This window comes from Amblyraja radiata, chromosome 20 (assembly GCF_010909765.2).
Source record: "Amblyraja radiata isolate CabotCenter1 chromosome 20, sAmbRad1.1.pri, whole genome shotgun sequence".
Lineage (NCBI taxonomy): Eukaryota > Metazoa > Chordata > Chondrichthyes > Rajiformes > Rajidae > Amblyraja > Amblyraja radiata.
In genome coordinates this window covers 38,063,803-38,084,294 of record NC_045975.1, presented here as the reverse complement: position 1 = coordinate 38,084,294, position 20,492 = coordinate 38,063,803, and the positions used below count along the sequence as shown (strand labels likewise).

Genomic DNA, 20,492 nt, shown 5'->3' with positions numbered 1-20,492 from the left:
CTCCAAAGTCCTCACACCCTTTCCAAGGTGTAGTGCCTGGAAATAAAGACAAAACCACCACTGTGGCCCAAAAACAACATTTATGAATATTCTCACATGGAAATGCAGATGCGGGTTTACAAAAAAAGATGCAAAGTGCTGGAGTAACTCAACGTGTCTGGCAGTATCTCTGGAAAACATGAACAGTCAGTGTTTCAGGTCAGGACCCTGCTTTGGGGTTTAATTACTCCAGCACTTTGTATTTGTTTAAATGAATGTTCATCATGACATCCTTACTCTTTTACCCTGTGCCTCTTTTTATAACCACAACTGATTCAGCCATAGGAGCAAAGCAGAGACTAGGCATCCTGTCGGGAGTGACTAACATCCTTGACTCCCCAAGGTCTCCCCACAATCTACAAGTCGGGAGTGTGATCGAGCATCCTCCACAGTGCTGGATGAGTGCAGCAGCTGCAACAGCTCTCAAGAAGCTCAACACCACCCTTGACAAAATGAGTAGCATCGAACAAAATGTGTGACCCGAAACGTCACCTATTCCTTTTCTCCGGAGATGCCGCCTGACCCGTTGAGTTACTCGAGCTTTTTATGACCAAATGATAAAGCATTAGCTTGCATGGCACCCCATCCACCACCCTAAACATTCATTCCACCCACCACTGGATTGCAGTGAAAGGTGTGCAGTGGCTGGTATGCAGTGGCTGTTGTGCAGTGGAAGGTGTGCAGTGGCTGGTGTACGTCATCTACATAGACCACTGCAGTTTCTCCCCAGGCTATCCCAACTGCACATTCCACACTCATGACTTTTAACACCAAGAAGGACATGCACAGCAGAGACAGGGAAACTCCACCACCTGCAACACCCCATCACACCAGGCTGTTTTTGAAACACATTGCCACTTCTTCAATGTGGTTGGGTCCAGCTCCTGGAGTCTCTTCCCAACAGCACTGGTTATATGGCAATCAGGAATAGTCAATAAATACTGTCCAAAGTAAATCTATACATAACTAAAACTCTGATCTTGTTATCTTCCGGTTTGGTGGTTATTCTATTTACACAAAAACAATTTGAGCCGCGTCTGCGCAGTTAGGGGCTATGGGTGAGTGGTGGAATATTGCGTTGGGGGAATGGGTGAGTGGCGGAATATTGCATTGGGCAATGGGTTGCGTTGGGGGACCAGGCCTCCCTTGTGACTGGGACCCAATGGGTCCCACTTAGTCCAGTAAAATACAAAGTTGAGGATCTATTCACTTTTTAACCACTTTCTCATCCTGTCCTCCACCATCAACAAAGTATCTTAAGGCCTCTGTTCTTGTATCCCTTTCAGAATTGCCACCTCAAGAATTCTCATTCTTCCTGCCAAAAAATAACTCTTCACATGTCTCAGTGTTGAATTGCATCTGCCACTGAACTGCCCATCCCACCTGCTTATCTTTATCCCCTAGAAGATGATCACTATCCTCCTCACGTTCGGATGCCTCTAGGTTTGTCTCAGTGCAGGGTTAGAGTCTGCCTTCTTGGACTTGGCTCTGTCATTAATATGTGGTCTTTGGTCCTGCCTCCTGTGAAAGTCCAGTTGCACACTTGCCTGCCCATCCCAAAACATCCTGCACTGTTTGTTATTACTGAGACTATTTTCCATTTTTGTTCCATTGCCTTTGGCACCTTTGGTATCTCTGGCAACTTATAAAAAGCCTTTTTGAAATCCATGCGTCAAGAGAGTCAAGTCAAGATTTTGGATCCCTTTGATGGTGGGGAGGTCTGTATTCGTGAAATACTGGGCAGTTTTCACCACTTTTGCAATCTTCTCCATTCCTGGGTGTTCGAGTCCATATAAACCACTTCAACCCCATTTCTCTCACTGACTCTCTCTGTTGATTCATCAAAACAAATTCCACAGGATTTGCCTTCAACAAGTGCTTGCTGGTCTCCTTGGGTCAATCCAAATGACTGCCAATTCTGTCCCAGGTTAATGTTGCAATGATCACTCCTCACAGTTCCTCATACTCTGCCTCTGTGAGTGCATTTCCTTTCTGTTCTCTCACACTCCTATGGTATTTTCACCTCTTTAGCAATTTTATTTTCCTCGTACTTTTCTGGATTTTTCCACAATTCTTTTGATTTTTCTTTCAAACTGATACTAACTTTAACTTGGGTCAGACAGCATCTGTGGAGGAAAATGAATGGACAATGTTCGGGTCAGTATTCTTTAATTAGTTACCCATTCTGAAGTAATTCTGTCTTTAATTTAAGGATCATGAAGCATGCATTTCAATGTCTGCCACTGCTTCTATGCCACTGCACCATGTGGCCTAATGTCCCACTTCAGCCAACTCTCCACTTCTGTGATTGAACTAGTCACCTCATTGCCTGAAACAGCCCTTTTCTTGCTTTGACTCATCCTCAGGACCCAGCCCTCCTTGTGGACGGCAGACACTTGAGCATAGGATCAATTCGCAGTCCCTCCAGTGGCACTGTTGATCACGAGATGTCCAAAGCGGGGGTAACGATCTTGCAATTTGTCTTGGATGCCGGGCCACTGATAGAGCCCAAGGCGGCTGATGAGTGCAGGCCATCGCTGCCATACCTTGAGAAGGCCCGACATTCCTGCTCTACCTATTGTTGCCAAGTGCCTCTCCAATGTGAAAGCTAAGCTTCTAACCTGTCCTATTACACCCTTAATGTGCCATTCTCTGAGTGAACATGGAAAGGTGTCAGGCACGATGCAATGCTTCCCAGCTCCATGAGAGTGAAGTTCTTAGTTTGCTTTAGTCACTTTGGGTAAGCTTGCACATGTGCTTACCTGAGCAGTCATTAAAAGCTGATAAACACAACCAGAGAATTTTCAATGTCTACGTTGTGTTCGTGAGCTCCCTTAACTATTGGAATCCCAAAAGAAGCAACTTCCTAGTATTTAGCAACTTCACTCTATTAATGTTCCCACACAAGACAGAGTTCCCGCACAATTAACAGACAGAGATCCCATCCCATAAAGAGATATTAAACCAGGCCAAAAGCTTGGTCAGTAACAAGTGTTAAGGATGTGGGGGGGAGGTAGGTTTAGAGAGGTTCGGTGGTAGGGTGGGAATTCTGGGGCACAGAGCAATGGCAGCTAGACCCACATTCCCTAGTGATGGACACTACATGGAGGAGATTCACCAGGACATTGCCTACAATGGAACATTACAGATATGAGGAGCGACTAGGCAGGCTTGGAGCAGAGGAAGCTAATAGGGAACATGACTGATGTATATAACATTAAGAAGGTATAAATAGGATAGACTACAGGGACCTATTGCTCGTAGCAGATAAAACTGAAGGACATCGATATTGGGGAAGGGGTAAGAGATTCAGAAGGGGCCTGTGGAGACCTTTTTCGCACAGAGAGTGGTAAGTACCAGGGATACACTACTGATGGAAGCAGTCACTGACAGCATTTAAGAAGTGCCCAGATGTGACCTTATGTTCAAGAAGGAACTGCTGATGCTGGAAAATCGAAGGTAGACAAAAATGCTGGAGAAACTCAGCGGGTGCGGCAGCATCTATGGAGCGAAGGAAATAGGCAACGTTTCAGGCCAAAACCCTTCTTCAGACTGATGGAAGGGTTTCTGAAGAAGAGTTTCAGCCCGAAACGTTGCCTAATACTTCGCTCCATAGATGCTGCCGCACCCGCTGAGTTTCTCCAGCATTTTTGTCTACCTGATGTGACCTTAAATCACTCACGTACAGAAAGCTATGGACAAAATGCTGGAAGGTGGTATTAATATGGTTGGGTGCCGATTGGTCAATGTGGATGTGGATGTGGATGTGGTGGACTGAATGGCCTGTTTTAGACCTGATGGTGGAGTGATTAACTTTGGGTAGGAGCGTGTGTAGAGTTTGGATGAGTGCAAACATATTAAACGGGGAGGTGGTTGCAGGGATATGGAGGGGAAAGGTAGCAGGGTTTGAAAATGGGTGGTTGTGGTGGAGGTTGCCCAACTAGGAACACAGAGTTGAGGGTGGATGGAATGTGGTGGGAGTTGGGACATGATCAACAATGACAGGTGAGCTTATTTAAGCAATAAGAAGGAGGTTGGACAGGTGTCTGTTGGAATATTTGTAGGAAGGAACTGCAGATGCTGGTTTACACCGAAGATAGACACAAAATGCTGGAGCAACTCAGCGGGTCAGGCAGCATCTCTGGAGAAAAGGAATGGGTGACATTTAGGGTCAATGAAGCTCCATGGAGTTACTGCTGACCCAGTACTGAAGATCAGGCACATGGTCTGACAATGTAGGAACACTGACAAGTTTTCAGATGATCTTCTCAAGGTTTGGCAAGGTGTTGAGAAAGAGAAGGGCACCAATGGTAGATCCTGCGGAATGCCAGTGGCAGCAGCGTAGGTGGGGAAAGAGGAAGGTACTCCTGGCAATCCCTCACCTGACCAGATAGTTGGGAATGGAACCAAGTGTCATAGTTCCATGAGGTTGTCATATGAGGTGAGGTTAGCAGCCTACACCTGAACTCTGAAGTTCAGAGGTGTTCTAAAACATGCCAAATCTTTCTTGGCTTGTCAGGGTAGGATAGCAGTGATGTTTCCCTGGCCTGGGATATCCACAATCAGAGGTCACAGTCTCAAATTAAGTTGAATGGGCATTCAACATTGAGATGAGAAGCAATTCTCATCTCAGTCCTAAAGTCACTGCCTGCAAGGGCTGTGGGCACTCCCATCAATAGTATATTCAACAAATTGACAGATTTTTCAGGGCTACAGGGTTAGTCCAGGAAAAGGTGCAGTGAGATTAAAGTTCAGGCATAATCCTATTGAATGACACAGGTGTGATGGGCCAAATGGCCTCCTCCTACTTAAGGTGCTTGTAATCTTGTTCCTCCAGTGCGGGGGCACAGGGGAAGATGTCAGCCCTGGCCCCACACCTGACTGGGGTGGCGTGTGTTCTGACTGCAGTGTATTCCTGCGTCCCTCATTCTTCAGGTTCACCACACTCCCAGCCGCTTTGTCTGAGAGCAGCTCAGCTCCCAGGCTCTTCTCCTTTGTTCAGAAACCCACACCCCAAGTTCTGCACTTTACAGGAAGTTTCTGGCTCCTGTGGCTTTGTCAGAAGCTGTATTCTCTGAAATCAGGATTATTAAAAGCATTTAGTTCCTCTCCCTCTTAATCACCTTTCCCCAGAAGCTTACTTCAACTTCTCGTGGCCAAGATATTTGCATTCTACCTGCGCACACATCACCTCACTGTTAACCCCTTGTGTCCTGCATCACCTTACCCAGTCCCTGTCACAATGCCATAACCCATCTGTACCCCTCAATGATGCAAACCAAATTTCAACTATCGTCTCACAGTATCCCTATCTATGGTTCAACAAGAATTCACAAGCATGATTCTTATCCACTCTTGTCCCAAACCCCTCTCCTTTACTTCCACTTTTTAGTTTAGTTTAGTTGTTTATTTTCTCATGAACTGAGGTACATTGAAAAGCTTTTTGTTTGCATTCTATCCAGTCAAGGAAAAGACTATATTACTAAATATGATCTTGACCGCTTTTGGCCGACTGTGCTGTGATTTCCGAGAGAACGCCGCCACCTACGGCCGTCATTTTTGGCCACCTCGCTCAGAGCCCCCCTCCGCCATATGAGTGCAGAGGATTTTTTCCGTTGATTAAAAATGAGAGAGATATTAATGTTTTTACAAAATTCCCCATTCTCTCTGCTGCCCCCGCTGGCGGCAGGGGGAGGGACTATAAAACCAGGAAGTGTCGTGCCTCACTCAGTCTCTGCCAGACCCAGGAAGCGAGAGGGTCATGGCTCTCTGAGCTGCGAATAACACTGAACGCACGTCTACTACACGGTGAGTCCCCTCGATGCAGCTGCAAAGTGGCTGCAGCCCTTTTTTTAAAGTTTGTGTTCACAAAATGAATTTTGGTTGTCAGGTGTCTGCAGCCCAATTGTTTGCCTCGCCTTTTTTAACAAGTTTGTGTTCACAAAATGAATTTTGGTTGTCGGATGTCTGCAGTCCAATTGTTTGCCTCGCCTTTTTTTTTAAAGTTTGTGTTCACAAAATGAATTTTGGTTGTCGGGTGTCTGCAGCCCAATTGTTTGCTTCGCCTCTTTTAACAAGTTTGTGTTCACAAAATGAATTTTGGTTGTCGGGTATCTGCAGCCCAATTGTTTGCCTTGGCTTGGCTTTTAAAATTGTTGCAACAGTTGGATGCCTGCCCAAGCATCCATACGGCCCACAATGTCTATACTAGCCCTCTGGAAAGCAGTACCTTCGGCCCGCAACACCCATACTAGCGCCACAGACAGCCCCCCCCCCACGTGAGCAGAATTGGAATTGGTGGAGATGTGGAATATTGCGTAGGTAACCAGCCCTCCAGTGTGATGCTGGGACCCAACGGGTCCCACTTAGTCTAGTACATTAATATAATCAAGCAATCCACAGTGCAGTGATTAAGGATAAAGAGTACAACATTTAGTGCCAGATTGAAGTCCACTAAAATTGAAAACTGATAAAGTCCGATTAAAGATAGTTCAAAAGTCTCCAATAAGGCAGATGGAAGGTCAGGACCGTACCCTACTAATGAGAGGAGTGCTCAACTTGTCTGATAACAGTTGGGAAGAGACTGTTCCTGAATATGAAGGTATGCATTTTCAAACTTCTGTACCTCTTGCCTTATAGGAAAGGGAAGTGAGAACCAGGGTGAGAATGGTCCTTGATCATTCGGGCAGCTTGGCTGAGATGGCATGGTATAGATGCAATCAATGGAAGGGAGGTTGGTCTGTATGATGGTCTGAGCACCGTCCACAGCTCTCTACAATTTCTTGCAATCTTGGAAGGAGCTGTTCCAAAACTAGGTTGTGACCCCAATAAGGCGCTTTCTACAGCTCATCTGTAGAAGTTAGTGAGGGTTGTTGGGGACATGCCAAGCTTCCTAATCCTTCTAAGGAAGTAGATGCATGGTGTTTTTTCTTGGCCGTAGCTTTAAGGTGGCTGCTCCAGGACAAATTGCCGGTGATATTTACTCCTAGGGACTTGAAGCGTTCGACCATCTCTACTTTGGTCAATGTAAGCTGTTGTGTGCGTACTGTTTCGCTTCCTATAATCAATCACAAGATCCTTTGTCTTGCTGACATTGAAGGAGAGGTTGCTGGCTTGGCACCAAGATGCAGGTTCTCAATCTCCATTTTGTACTCCACCTCATCATTATGCGACATCCAGCTCACTACGGTGGTGTCATCTGCAAACTTGTAGATTGAGTTCAATTGGTATTTGACTGCACAGTCGTGAGTGCATAAGGGGTATAGTATAGGGCTGAGAACACAACCTTGCATGACACCAGTTTTGAGAATTATCATGGAGAATGTTTTGACACCAACCTCCACTGATTGTCTGTTGGACAGGAAGCCAAGGATTCAGTTGCATAGGGGTGTGCTGACTACAAATTCCATGAGTTTGGAGATGAGCTTGGTTGGGATAATTGTATTGAAAGCAGAGATATAATCGATTAATTGGAGTCTGACGTTGGTGTCCTTCTTATCCATGTGTTCCAGAGATGAGTGTAAGTGCCAGGGAGATGGCATCAACCATTGACCTGTTGTGACGGTGGGCAAACTGCAGTGGGTCAAGGCTGCTTAGTAGGCTTGAGTTAAAATGTGCCATAACCAAACTCGCAAAGCATTTTATGACAGTGGATGTCAAGGCCACTGGACAGTAGTCATTAAAGCATGAGAACTGGCACCAGATTGATAGTGGTCTTCTATCATCCTGGTATTTCCACAGCTGGGTTCCTCAGAACAGAGTGGGCAAAGATTAAATATGTCCGTGAACACTCCTGCTGGTTGTTCTGTGCAGTTCCTGAGGACATGGATTTGGACTCCATCTGGGCCTATTGCTTTCCATGGGAGGCTTTTCTCAGGAAGGTTGAACTTACTTCTGCAACAGTGACTGTGGGAACAGGCACACTCGAGTCTGTCGGGACTCATGTCATCGCCATGTTTGCCTCCAACACAAGGCGAGCATAGAATGCATTTTTCATCAGAGAGGGCTGTACTATCAAAAGCGAGGCTGCCTGACCATTTTGTAGCCTGTTAAAGTATTCAACTCTTGCCATAGTCAACGGGTGTTTGAGTGGTTATGCTGGGACTCAAGTTTGTCTTGATATTGTCTCTTGGCATTCCTGATTGGCAGTGGTCTTGGCATTCCTGATTGCCAGTGGTCTTGGCCTTCACCTGGGAATGTACCTCACGGTTAATCCATGGTTTCCGGTTGCATTCCTCTACACACCTACTAATGAAGTCTGTCACAGCAGTAGCGTACTCATTCAGGTTGGCCGCAGATTCCCTCAAAATGGACCAAAGCAGCAGCCCCGCGTAGGACGTCATCCATGTCCTCAGACCAACATTGAATGACTTTCTGTACCAGATCTTTCAGCTTCAGTCTCTGTTTGTAAGCAGGGAGTAGAAGAACAGCTAGATGATCAGATGTTCCTGAAATGTGGCCAGGAATGGAGTGGCAGGCATTTTTTATGGATGTGTGGCAGTGGTTGAGGGTGTTCTGTTGCCCAGTGGTGCAAGAGACAAGCTGATAATATTTTGGTATCTTGAGGATAGATTGAGTACCCTCCTTTTCCCCATCCTCATTCTTCCCCTTTCCTTTTCCTCTCTTCCTCTTTCCTCCCTTTCCTCTTCTCCTCCCAGTCTAGTATTCAGTATTTGGATCCAATACTTGCTTCTGATCACTGTGGGCTTTCATTGTTCCTGAATTCCTTACACTCTCATCTTCCATGACTCTAGAATCACATCCAGCTCTCTTCTCCCAACATCCACTTTCCTAGTTCCAGTATTTTAATCATCTAACACTCCACCATAGGCAGTGGGTCCTTTTAGTGCTATGTCCCTAAGCTTTGGAATTCACTCCCAATCTCTCTGCTCCTCTACCTCCTTTCTAACTCTACCTTTGTCCAAGGCTAACCCAATATCCCCATATCCCAACATTGCCTCTGTCTCGTTGAACTTTGTTCAATAACACTTGCAATGCACAGTGAAGGCTCATTACATGTGCAATCCTTGTTGCTATTAGTGGCTCTATTGCTCTATTGAGCAGGTCCCCATTTATTTATTGACTTGGTATGAATGCAACCAATGAGACTAACTCAGGGAAACATCTTGGTCGGCAAGGACAAGCAGTGCCGAAGGGCCTATTTCTATGCTTCATATGACTCTATGGTTGCCACCATCTTGAGTGATCTTTCTGGAAAGCTGACATTGCATGACTACCCCCTTCCCAAACCTGGGAGCCTGAGGCTAATACTCAAAATGGCCCCATCTCCAACAGAAGTCAGCTCAGACTTCGGATCTATCCAAATTGTGTAAGGATGGAAAAAAACAATGTTAATCTGAATCCGAACCATGTCAGAGAACGAAGACAGGGATAACGTGTGCAGAGGCAGCAGCATGTACTGGGCAGCACTCCCTCACTTCACCTGCTGCCCATCAGGAATGTTGGAGCATAGGGAATTGGAGTAGGAGTCGGCCATCCAGCACTTTGAGCTCGTTCCAGCATTCAGCAAGGTAATGGATGATTTTCTACTGCAGCACCATTTCCCTCCACTATCACCAACCCCTCTATTCCATCTATATTCAGAAATGAATGAACTTGCTGACCGGTTGCATCGTGGCTTGGTTCGGCAATTTGAGCGCCCTGGAGAGGAAAAGACTACAAAAAGTAGTAAACACTGCCCAATCCATCATCGGCTCTGACCTTCCTTCTATCGAGGGGATTTATCGCAGTCGCTGCCTCAAAAAGGCTGGCAGTATCATCAAAGACCCACACCATCCTGGCCACACACTCATCTCCCTACTACCTTCAGGTAGAAGGTACAGGAGCCTGAAGACTGCAACAACCAGGTTCAGGAATAGCTACTTCCCCACAGCCATCAGGCTATTAAACCTGGCTCGGACAAAACTCTGATTATTAATAACCCATTATCTGCACTTTATCAGTTTATTTATTCATGTGTGTATATATTTATATTATGTTATATGGACACACTTATCTGTTTTGTAGTAAATGCCTACTATGTTCTGTGTGCTGAAGCAAAGCAAGAATTTCATTGTCCTACACAGGGACACATGACAATAAACTCACTTGAACTTGAACTTAATGATGGAGCGTCCACAGCCGCCTGGGTAGAGAGAGCCAAAGAGCAACTACTCTCTGTGAAGAAATGTCTCTTCATCTCCTGAGATGGCCCATCCCTTATTCTGAGACTCTGCCCTCTATTTCTAGACTCCTTGACATTGGGTAACTCCATCCCTGCATTCAGCCTGGTGAACCGTATATGAGTTTGTAAATTTCAAAGAGAACTACTGCCATTCTTCTAACTTCTTGAGTGTAGTTCCAGTCTACTCAATCTTTCCTCATGCAGGAAACCCGCCATCCCTAGAACAATTTAGTGATTATTTGCTGCACTCCCACAGCAGCATGGAGAAAGGAAACCTATTATGCACAATACTGAGGCCATTAGATTATTCCTGTACTTAACTCCATTTTTGTAATGAAGGCCAACATGCCAATTATCATCCGTCACCTACCGCACCTGCATGTTGGCTGGCAGTGACTTGTGTAGAAAACCTAGATCCCTTTGAATATCAACACCACCCAATCTTTCACCGTTTTCCTGAATAGTTTGCATTTCTGTTTCGTGCATCAAAATGGATCAGCTCCCACACCACTACATCTTTCACAATCCCACTTGGTTTAGCTTGGTCAGCAAAATTAGAAACATGATATTTAGTCCCCTCAGCCAAATTATTGATTAAAAAATTGTATTTGTTGCCCAAGCATTTATCCCCACGAGTCGCAGCCTGGTAACCGGAGGAGGATTATTTATTCCCTTTCATTGTTTCCTTTTTATAACCAATTCCCAATTTATTTAAGTACAGTACCCACCATTCCATGTATTGGTCATTTCTCTGTGAAATCTTCCACAGATCCAAATACACCAGCACTGATTCCCCTTTATTGAATTCATTAGACACAGCTTGAAAAGACATTCATGCAGTTTCTGCTCAATCCTATTGTCCTTTAGATCTGTAATTATTTCTACCACTGGTGTAAGGCTAACAGGTCAAGAGTTCTCTGTGTTTTCTCTTTGCCTCCTCTCTTAAATAATGCTCCCCTCCAAATCATAGGATGTTTTCCAAAATCTATATATTTTGGAAAATTATAGCGGGACACTCACTATCTGGAAAGTGGGCCAAGGAATGCAAGTTGAACAGTGTAAAGTATTACATTTTGGGAAGTTAAACCATGACAGTACTTACACAGTGTGTGGGAGGGCCCTGGAGGTTGTTGTGGAACAGGGAGACCTAAGGATAAAAGTACATAATTATTCACACTTGCCTTCATCGGTCATCAATTCAATTCAATTAAATATTTATTCCATGTCATTTGAACCTCAGTGAGGCTCAAACGAAACTCCGTTTCTGCAGCCACACAAACAAAACAATTCCTACAAGACACACAAATAATTCAATTCACACAAACATCCATCACAGTGAATCTCCTCCTCACTGTGATGGAAGGCAAAGTCTTTTCTCTCCCCTGCACCATTTTTCTCCCGACGTTGAACCTCCAGGCGGGCGATGGTAAGTCCCACGGCCATTCAAAGCCGCGCGGGGCGATGTACGGCCCCGCTCCAGGTCTAAATGTCACAAAGTTGGAGCCCCCGGCAGGCACTGGAATGTCCCGCAGCCATTAAAGCCGCGCCGGGCGATGTAAGGCCCCGCTCCGGGTCGTTCCAAATCGCGACACGGGCTGGAGAAGTTGCATTGCGGGAGCTCCAAAAATGGTGTTGAGTACAAGAGTTGGATGGCACGTTACACTGTACAAGACATTGGTGAGACTGCACTTGGAATATTATGTGCAGTTCTCATCATCTATCCATAGGAAGAATGTTATTAAGCTAGAGAGTGTTCAGAAGAGACTCAAAAGGATACTGCCAGGACTGGGTGGCTTGCATTACAGAGAGACTAAATAGGCTGGCAATGTTTTCCCTAGAGCGTAGGAGGCTGAGGTGACCTCATAAAATTAGATTAGGCGGATGGTCAGTGTAGAAGAATCCAAAACTAGAGGGCATAGGTTTAAGGTAAAAGGGGAAAAGATTTTAATGGGTTTAAGAGGCTGATTATGAAAAGAGCTGACAGAGTAGGTAGTGGAGGCAACTATAAAGACATTTGGACAGATAAATGGATAGGAAAGAGTTAGAGCACAGGCATGGGGCCAGGCACAGGAAAATGGGACTAGGTCAGGTAGGCACTTTGGTCAGAAACTGGACCTGAAGCAAAGGGTCTGTCTCCATGCCATGTAATTCTATCTTTTGCGACACCTCTGAGGAAACCCTGGAATGTGGATCATTGGGATCATCAGTTTTTGTTTTCCTGGCGGCTCCAACATTATCTTTTTGTAACTAAATCTTATTTCTTTCACCTGCTTTTTCTTGATAGACTCTTCACCCTCTGATATTTCTGCCAAATTTTCTGTGCCTTCTTTCAATGTATTTGCTTTTGCTACCATTTCCTTCTCTGCAATTACAAACCCTCTTGTGTCACCAGTACGCTCACCTGAAAAATAGCAGACCCTATCCTGCTGAACAGCTGCAACCACAGAGGCCGACTCAGAGGAACATTTAGTCCACAAGGCAAGACACTGTGCATTTTAGTGACCAAGCTAGATGGTCCCAGATTGTTGCCATTCAGTATTGTCGGTCAGTGCAAGTTGCTGGTGAGGAAATGTCATTCATGGAGTGCAACTAAGTTGCATCCACAGTGATATGACAGCAAGCACTACTACCGGTTGTCTCTTGGCTACGTCCATGGGCAATGAGCACATAATGTTCACGTGGGAATTTTAAGAAAAGACAGACGTCTACTATCAGGAAATCTCACAAGATTTCTCTAACTTTTACATGTGCACAGTAGAGAGCATGCTGACTGGTTGCATCGTGGCTTGGTTCGGAAACTTGAGCGCCCTGGAGCGGAAAAGACTACAAAAAGTAGTAAACACTGCCCAGTCCATCATCGGCTCTGACCTCCCGTCCATCGAGGGGATCTATCACTGTCGCTGCCTCAAAAAGGCTGGCAGTATCGTCAAGGTCCCACACCATCCAGGCCATACATTCACCTCCCCACTACCTTCAGGTAGAAGGTACAGGAGCCTGAAGACTGCAACGACCAGGTTCAGGAATAGCTACTTCCCCACCGCCATCAGGCTATTAAACTCGGCTCGGACAAACTCTGAACATTAATAGCCCATAATCAGTTTATTTATTCATGTGTGTATATTTATACAATGGTATATGGACACACTGATCTGTTCTGTATTTGTGCCTACTATGTTCTGGTGTGCTAAAGCAAAGCAAGAATTTCATTGTCCTATCAGGGACACATGACAATAAACTCTCTTGAACACTTAAACTCTTGAAAACCAAATTTTAAAGACAAGAGTCATCCAATTCGTTATACTGCACCCAACCATGGCTTTCCCACCATGTATTGTGATGGCTAGTGGTGGGAGGGTTGGGGAGGAGGCCAATGGTGGGATGGTAATGAGGGTGCTGGTTAATTTAGTTTATTATTGTCATGTGTACCGAGGTACAGTGAAAAACTTTTGGTTGTGTGCTATCCAGTCAAAGAAAAGACTACACATGCATACAATAAAGCTGTCCACAGACAAAGGATAAAGGGTACAACATTTAGTGCAAGATATATCATTGAAGTCCGATAAAGTCCAATTGAAGATTGTTCAAAGGTCTCCATTGAGGCAGGTCAGGACCGCACTCTAGCTGGTAAGGGGATTGTTCAGTTGCCTGATAATCACCGGATAGAAACTGTCCCTGAATCGAGAGGTATGCATTTTCAAACTAAGGTCAGATTAGTTTAGTTCATTGTCACGAGTACCAAGGTACAGTGAGAAGCTTTTCTTTTCAGTGTTTATATTGAAAACACTGTGTAAATGTGGTGTGTGCACTGTACATGTGCATGTGTGTGTGCATGCTGCCCAGGTCATACACCCACCTGAACCACAGGCCGAGGCCTGGAGGCGTGAGTTCAGAATCACAGTGGATATTAAGGAGCAGCTTACACATTGCAACTCTGTTTCCTCCCATGCAGATGGATCAAAGCCCCCTCCTCTCCCAGGCAGGCAGTACAGCTCCAAGCTGCATTTCTCTCTCACACACACATATCCCTCACCACAAGCCCTGTCACATTGCATGCAGGTTCCTGCTAACCTGCCAGAACACTGACTAATCCCAGAGCCACTCTACCTCCAGCTCACCTCAAACCACCATGTGGTGCATTCCTCCCCGACCTCAAAGCAGGTGGCTGACCATTGAGCCCTGGCTTCTATTGCTCTTTTATTCCTCTCTTAAACCTCCATCCCTTTAACCTAATCCTAAATAACACCAAACCTGCCCATGCGGCTCTTGTTGCTGCCCTCGGTGAAGTACAAGGTATCTGGCCACTTCCCCAGAACTTGCTGCATTGCCCTCTTTCCTGCTCCCTGTGTTCAACCACACACACGCACGCACGCGCCTCTTGTTTCTATCCTCACTGGCACTGGACACAGCGAGTGATCCGGAGACCAATCCCTTTGGGGTCCTGCTTCTTAATCTTATTCCCAACTCTTCCAAATCCACCTGTGAGCCCTCATCCCATTTTCCACAGATGTTGTTGGTACTGTCACGGACCGTGACCTCTGGCTGTTCACCTCTCCACTTCACATCTTTCTTTATCCCCCTATAACTATGAACTCCTCAAGAACTACAGGGGAACCTCTGCCCCCTCGGTATTCAAGCTCAAGGCAATGAAAAGCTTAAAGGCTGCTAGTGCTGTAAAATGAAAAGTGAAAATGCTGGGAACACTCAGCATATCAGGCAGTAGCTGTGGAAAGAGGAAGAGAGTTTCTGGTTGAAGACCCTTCATTCTGATGACTACGGGTTAACGAGGAAGAAGCCCCCAGAGGCTTCTTGACCACCTGCCTACTCCTTCTTGTCTGCTGGCAGCGTTCATTCTCCCTCTGCATGCAAATTCTTGACCACTTCCTGAAACTATCACAGAATTCTCAGCATGACAGATGGTCCAGAGTGGTGTCAGCTGTTGCTCATGTACCAAACCCCAGCTCCTCCAGCAGACATTGAGCAAGATAGACACAAAATGCTGGAGTAGCTCAGCGGGTAAGGCAGCATCTCTGGAGAAAAAGAATGGGTGACATTTCGGGTCCGGACACACACCCACACACAGTCTACTGGACTATTGTGGGCACAGCTCAGGAAATAAATGAAAAGATATCAAGGAGAGGATGTGAAAGAGATTTACCAACATCATGGGGTCAAGGAAAGAGCGTTCGCGTTGCGGCCCTGTTTCCACCACCACACACAAGAATCACAAGAAGCACAAGACAGACAACATTGTGTGCAGATGCCGAGAAGTGTGTTCAGCTCTGGCTGAACAACTTCTAATCTTGTGTGTGGACTCGACAAGAAAAAGACCAACATCATTCCAGGGATGATGGACTTTAGTTAAATTGATAACTTGGAGAATCTGTATTCTTTTTGGAGGGGAGAGTGCAGGGGATTTGATAGAGGAAACTAGTCGGCAGACAGAAAGTGTTCTTATCGACGGAGTATTAGGGGGAGATAAAAGGGAGGTGAATGTCAGAAAAACCTAAGGTTTTCACACATACATAAGAGATTGCAGATGCTGGAATCTTAAGCAAAAAAACAAATTGCTGGAAGAATCCATGGGTCAGGCAAATTATGTGAAGACAAATAGACAGACGATTTCTCGGGTTGGGATCCTTCGACAAACTCATTGCAGGTTTCCCGATGTCTGAAGAATGTCCTGACCCAAAATGTCATCTGCTCATTTCTCTCCACAGATGCTGCCTGACATGCTGAGTTCCTCCAACACTTGTGTACCCTGACTGATGAAGGCAAATCTACCCAAAAGCCTTCTTTACCACCCTATCTACCTGTGACATCATTTTCAGGGAAGTGTGACCTATGCTCCTAATCCCTCAACTCAACACTCCCCAGGGCCATACCATTCACCGTGAAGAAGGCCTTATCCTGGTTAGTCTTCCCAAAATGCAAAACCTCCCAATTACCTGAATTAAACTCAATTAGCCATTCTTCAGCCCACTTGCCCAGCTGATCAAATTCCTGCTGTAATATTTGATAACCAACTTTGCTATCTACGATACCACTTACTTTAGTGTCATCTGCAAACCTACTAATCATGCTTACACACTCTCATCTAAATCATTGATATGCGACACAAACAGCAATCCCTGAGGCACACCACTCATCACAGGCCTCCAGTCCAAAAAACACCTCCCACCACGATCCTCTGTTTCCTTCCATGAAGCTAATTTTGTATCCAAGCAGCGACCTCTCCCTGGATGGAATTGAGTTGAAAGGTGGGACAGGCTTGAGGGACATGGTGGCTGCTGCTGCTCCTATTTCTGGAGTTTCTCTGGAAGAACACACACCTTACTTGTGCCTCATCCCATTCAACCACTAAAACAATTCAATTACACCTGATAGTGGTAAATTATTCCAATGTAGCACCACTTAACCATATTGTTTTCCCCCACATTTGACCCCAGATTAACTAGTATACTTCCTTTTCATGCGGGGTGTGAAAGAGTAAGAACCATGACAAAACAATCCAGAAACACCAAAATACTAAATACCTTAAAATGCATCAGGAATTATCCTGTAAGTATCTAGGCATTTAGTAATGTCATTGGTAGAGTATGCATCCACAGAAAGATCAAAAATACATATCCACCAGAAAACAAGAGAAACAAAAAATATATTTGGGGCTTTGATCAGAATTATCGCATGGGATATGGTACAAACAATGAATTTCACCCACAACTTCAAACACTATTTAATTTTAAAAGTTAAACAGTAAATTTCACACAAATTCATACATAGACAAAAACGTTATTAATTTGTATTAACAATCCGTGCAGTTTGAACACTTCACGTACTATATATGTGTGTTTGCTTGTGTACGTATGCATCTGAGTTTGTGTGTGTGTGTGTCCTTGGGTGAATGTGTGCTAATGGTTTGGAAACAGCTCCATCCAATTTGGTAAGAAATTGCAGAGCTGTGGACGTAGCCCAGACCATCACGCAAACCAACTTCCCTTCTATTGACTCCATCCTCCTTCTATTGAATTCATGTTGCCTCGGTAAGGCCAACAGCATAATCAAGCACCAGTCTCACCCTGGTCACCCCCTCTTCTCCCTTCTCCCATCAGGTAAAAGGTAGTTTTAAAATGCATACCTCTAAATTCAGGTAACAATTTCTTCCCAGCTGTTATCAGAGAACTGAACGGTCCACCTATCAGCTAGTGGGCAGTCCTGGCCTCCCATCTACCTCATTGGAGACCTTTGAACAATCCTTAATCAGACGTTATCATACTTTATCTTGCACTAAATGTTGTGCCCTTTATCCTTCATCCGTGCATTGCAGACGGCTTGATTGCAATCATGTATAGTCTTTTTGACTGGATAGCACGCAAATAAAAGCTTTTCACTGTACCTCGGTACACATGACAATAATAAACTAAACTATCGTGCGTGTGCGTATCTGTACATATCTGTATGTGTATGTGCGTGTGCGTATCTGTACATATCTGTGTGTGTATGTGCGTGTGCGTATCTGTACATATCTGTGTGTATGTGCGTGTGTGCATGTGCGTGTGCGTATCTGTACATATCTGTGTGTGCATGTGCGTGTGTGCATGTGCGTATCTGTACATATCTGTGTGTGCACGTGCGTGTGCGTATCTGTACATATCTGTGTGTGTATGTGCGTGTGCGTTTCTGTACATATCTGTGTGTGTATGTGCTTGTGCGTATCTGTACATATCTGTTTGTGTATGTGCGTGTGCATATCTGTACATATCTGTGTGTGTATGTGCGTGTGTGCATGTGCGTGTGCGTATCTGTACATATCTGTGTGTGCATGTGTGTGTGCGTATCTGTACATATCTGTGTGTGTATGTGCGTGTGTGCGTATCTGTACATATCTGTGTGTGCATGTGCGTGTGTGTATGTGCGTGTGTGCGTATCTGTACATATCTGTGTGTGTATGTGCGTGTGTGTATGTGCGTGTGTGCATGTGCGTGTGTGCGTATCTGTACATATCTGTGTGTGTATGTGCGTGTGTGTATGTGCGTGTGTGCATGTGCATGTGTGTATGTGCGTGTGCATGTGCGTGTGCGTATCTGTACATATCTGTGTGTGTGTATGTGCGTGTGTGTATGTGCGTGTGTGTACGTGCGTGTGTGTATGTGCGTGTGTGCATGTGCTTGTGCGTATCTGTACATACCTGCGTGTGTGTATGTGCGTGTGTGCATGTGCGTATCTGTACATATCTGTGTGTGTATGTGCGTGTGTGCATGTGCGTGTGCGTATCTGTACATATCTGTGTGTGTATGTGCGTGTGTGTATGTGCGTGTGTGCATGTGCGTGTGCGTATCTGTACATATCTGTGTGTGTATGTGCGCGTGTGCATGTGCGTGTGCGTATCTGTACATATCTGTGTGTGTATGTGCGTGTGTGCATGTGCGTGTGCGTATCTGTACATATCTGTGTGTGTATGTGCGTGTGTGTGTGCGTGTGTGTATGCATATCTGTACATATCTGTGTGTGTATGTGCGTGTGTGTATGTGCGTGCATGTGCGTGTGCGTATCTGTACATATCTGTGTGTGTATGTGCGTGTGTGTATGTGCGTGTGTGCATGTGCGTGTGTGCGTATCTGTACATATCTGTGTGTGTATGGTGCTTGTGTGCATGTGCGTGTGTGCGTATCTGTACATATCTGTGTGTGTATGTGCGTGTGTGCGTATCTGTACATATCTGTGTGTGTATGTGCGTGTGTGTATGTGCGTGTGTGCATGTGCGTGTGTGCGTATCTGTACATATCTGTGTGTGTATGTGCGTGTGTGCATGTGCGTGTGCGTATCTGTACATATCTGTGTGTGTATGTGCGTGTGTGTATGTGCGTGTGTGCATGTGCGTGTGTGCGTATCTGTACATATCTGTGTGTGTATGTGCTTGTGTGCATGTGTGCGTATCTGTACATATCTGTGTGTATGTGCGTGTGTGCGTATCTGTACATACCTGCGTGTGTATGTGCGTGTGTATGTGCGTGTGCGTATCTGTACATATCTGTGTGTGCATGTGCGTGTGTGTATTTGCGTGTGTGTATGTGCGTGTGTGTATGTGCGTGTGTGTATGTGCGTGTCCCTCTTGTCTATGACTTTGCGCCAGTTGTGCTCATGTGGTCAATGGCGATCACAGTGTGGATCCTCCCCTTTCCGATAACGTGCATTTTCTTTATGAGTTGTCACCTGTGACACCGCAGTGAGGAAGTAACATTCCAGCCGTGACTCACTGAGAAGACCACGCTTCACGGTCAAAGTCACAGAGAGGCAGAGCACGGAAATAAGTCCTTGGGCCGATAAAGGTATTGTACAGCCCATTTACACTATTCCCACATTAATGCTGCATTCTCATCGACTCACCAATCTTGTATTCACCTACAAGCTAAGGACAATTTACGCGGCCAATTAACCTACCGAACTGCAGGTCTTTGAGATGCAAGAGGAAATCGAGCACAGTAGGCAAACGCACACTGTCACAGGTAGAACATGCAAACTCCACATAGACAGCACCCGAGGTCAGGATTGAAGCCAAATCATTGGAGCTGTGAGGCAGCAACTCAACTAACAATGAAACTGTCCCATCCTGAAATAAGTGCCTGAAAAAAATAATTCCATTCTTCCAGACACTGGCACTAATTCCGAAACTGTGGTATCAGATGAGCTTGTAACCTGCTGGAAGGCAGACTGCAGTGCAGACATCACACCTAGAAACCTACACCAAGATATGAATCATGCGCTGACATAGTCTGCTCCTGGCTGGTGGAGAGCTGGGGCAATCTGTGAGCGAGCAAGGCTTTGGTGCAGTAGGCTGTGGTGCCTTTGCTGCATTGAGACACCGTGTGTTTCAGAAGAAGCTGAGACCTCCTTGAAAAGAAGTGTGCTCCTCCAGAAGAAATCAAGCAAATGTATAATATTAAATGGGATTCAAAATCAAATACCTAGGGATACATATAACAAAAAATATATCAATGTTGTATGGGGCCAATTATAATCACATCAACCAAAACATAAGAAAGGATATCGAAAGATGGTCCACCTACCCAATGGATTTTAGTAGTAAGATAAATGTGGTGAAAATGAATATTTTACCAAGGCTATTGTACTTGTTTCAATCTCTGCCAATAGAGATACCATTAAAACAATTCACGGAATGGGATAAATTAATATCTAGATCTATTTGGGGAGGAAAGAAGGCCAGAGTTCGATACACTACACTCCAGTTGCCAAAGGATAAAGGTGGAATGGC

The 20,492-nt window shown here is 45.2% G+C and overlaps 1 long non-coding RNA gene across 1 annotated transcript; it reads left to right on the top strand.

The window, feature by feature from the left end:
• Positions 1-4,438: 4,438 nt before the first annotated feature.
• On the top strand, positions 4,439-20,492 carry LOC116984321. The gene is made up of 4 exons (XR_004414964.1): positions 4,439-4,449; positions 4,783-4,788; positions 11,120-11,127; positions 20,418-20,492. It is a non-coding gene; the product is annotated as an uncharacterized LOC116984321 (long non-coding RNA).